Source organism: Mus caroli, chromosome 3, assembly GCF_900094665.2.
Source record: "Mus caroli chromosome 3, CAROLI_EIJ_v1.1, whole genome shotgun sequence".
In the NCBI taxonomy this organism is placed as follows: Eukaryota; Metazoa; Chordata; class Mammalia; order Rodentia; family Muridae; genus Mus; species Mus caroli.
The window spans coordinates 43,462,878-43,465,342 of NC_034572.1; positions in this window are offsets into that span (position 1 = coordinate 43,462,878).

Sequence of the window (2,465 nt, forward strand, 5' to 3'; positions counted from 1 at the left end):
TCCTTCCTTCCTTCCTTCCTTCCTTCCTTCCTTCCTTTCTTTCTTTCTTTCTTTCTTTCTTTCTTTCTTTCTTTCTTTCTTTCTCTTCTTTCTCTCTCTCTCTCTCTCTCTCTCTCTCTCTCTCTTTCTTTCTTTATTCCTTTCTTCCTTTCTTTATGTTTTTACACTACAGATTTTATTCTCTTCCCAGTTCACCCACAGACTGTTGACTGTTCCACATCCCACACCTCCTCTCTGGCCCCTGTCTACTCTGGGTTCTCCCCATCCCCCATCCCCCATCCCTACCCCACTAGACCTCTAAACTCCATGAAGCTTCCAGTATCTTGGTCTCAGACTGAACCCAGACTCAGCAGTCCTCTGCTGTATATGTATTGGGGGCCTCATATCAGCTGGTATATGCTGCCTGGTTGGTGGCCCAGTGGTTAAGAAATCTCGGGGGTCCAGGTTAATTGAGACTGCTGGTTCTTCTACAGGGTTGCCCTCCTCCTCACCTTCTTCCAGCTTTTCTTTCATTCAACCACAGGGGTCAGCAGCTTCTGTCCATTGTTTGGGTGCAAATATCTGCATCTGACACTTTCAGCTACTTGTTGGGTCTTCTGGACTGCTGTCATGCTAGGTCCCTTTTTGTGAGTGCTCCATAGCCTCAGTAATATTATCAGGCTCTGGGGCCTCCCCTTGAGCTGGATCCCACTTTGGGCCTGTCGCTGGATCTTCTTTTCCTCAGGCTTCTCTCCATTTCCATCCTTGCAGTTCTTTTAGACAGAAACAATTATGGGTCAAAATTTTGACTCAAAAGAGGCAAAAGTATGGACCAAATAATTCTCCAACAATGGCATTTAAAAAGGGTTTGGAAACTATTTACTGTGATGAACAACATCCACACATTCAGCTTTGGGTGTGTAAATTTATTTACTATATGACAGGCCAAAGTAAAGGTGTACGTGTATGAACAAGTAGGAGATTGATGAGGTGAATCCAGAGATAGACAATGAGACTGTTTGTTCTCATCCTGTCATGTCACAGAGTTAAGAGGGTCACCCCTGACCCAGAGAAGGGTCCTTAAAAAACACTTTGAGACAAACATGCTTGGTTATGAACTGTGGGAATTAAGGTGTATGTGAGAGAGGTGGTGTGTGGAGGGATCTGCTCCTGGAACCAGCTTCTCAGATCACAACACACATGACAACTTAGCAGTACAGTATATACTGTGCATATTAGGAGAGTGTACACTATACTATATACTAGACAAGGTCAATATATCTAAAAGAATCTATTTTATAAATGTGCCCACTTGTATAAGTACAAACAATAATACTAAAATAAAAATGGATTATGGGCTTTTAATTCTTGAAATGATATTAATAATCACCCTAAATGAACCATGTTTATGAACAGATAAAAAATATCCAAGAAATTAAAATTCAAATAGATGTGTATTTAGTAGTTCCTTTAATCAATATAGTGTATCTCTAAAGAAGGACTTCATATTTTCTTTAATTATCTAAAATAGAATTCAGCCTCAGTGAATAAGGAATTCCAAGAAAGATTTTAAAATGGTCCAACTGAAGGACTTGTTTATGAATGTAACATCTAGGAGCTAGTGTCCTCCTTTTAGACCCTAACATGCTAGGCCAGAACATATCTGAAGACTTTTATCAAATGTGCATGACAGATAAAAATAATATACTTTCAGAAGACTTAGCCAGTCTTTTTCTTGAATCTACTTAATCTGCAGCTGCAATGTTGTATTTGTCTGCATTTTTATTCCAATATTCTGCAAAGTTTATGTACAACCCTTCAAAAATTACTTCCTTAAAGGGTAGTATGCGCTCTTCCGGTCACACCAGCACCGGGGTAGCTGGGGCGCAGGGTCAGCTGACACTCGCCGGCTACACACAACACCTGCCACAGGATCTTGAGATTTCTGGTGAGTGGAGCACAGCTTCTACTCCATCGAATTGTGTCCAGGACCTGAGACTGCATTAGTTGGGGAAGCAGAAAACCAGCCTGAGTAGGGCCACGGGCCTCTTCCAGTCTGACAAGCACCAGGGTGGCTGGAGCACAGGGTCAGCTGGCACCGGCCTGCTGCCCACGACACCCGCCACAGGATTTTGAGACTTCTGGTGAGTGGAACACAGCTTCTGCTCCAATCCAATTGTGTGAAGGACCTGAGACTGCATTAGTTAGGGAAGCAGAAAACCGGCCTGAGTAGGGCCACAAGCCTCTTCCAGTCTGACCAGCACCTGGGTAGCTAGAGCTCAGGGTCGGCTGACACCCACCAGCTACTGACAACACCTGCCACAGGATTTTGAGACTTCTGGAGAGTGGAACACAGAGTCTGCTCCAATCTTTAAACAGTGACAATGATAACAACTAACCCCAGAGATTACCAGATGGCTAAAGGTAAACATAATAATCTTACTAACAGAAACCAAGACCACTCACCATCATCAGAACCCAGCACT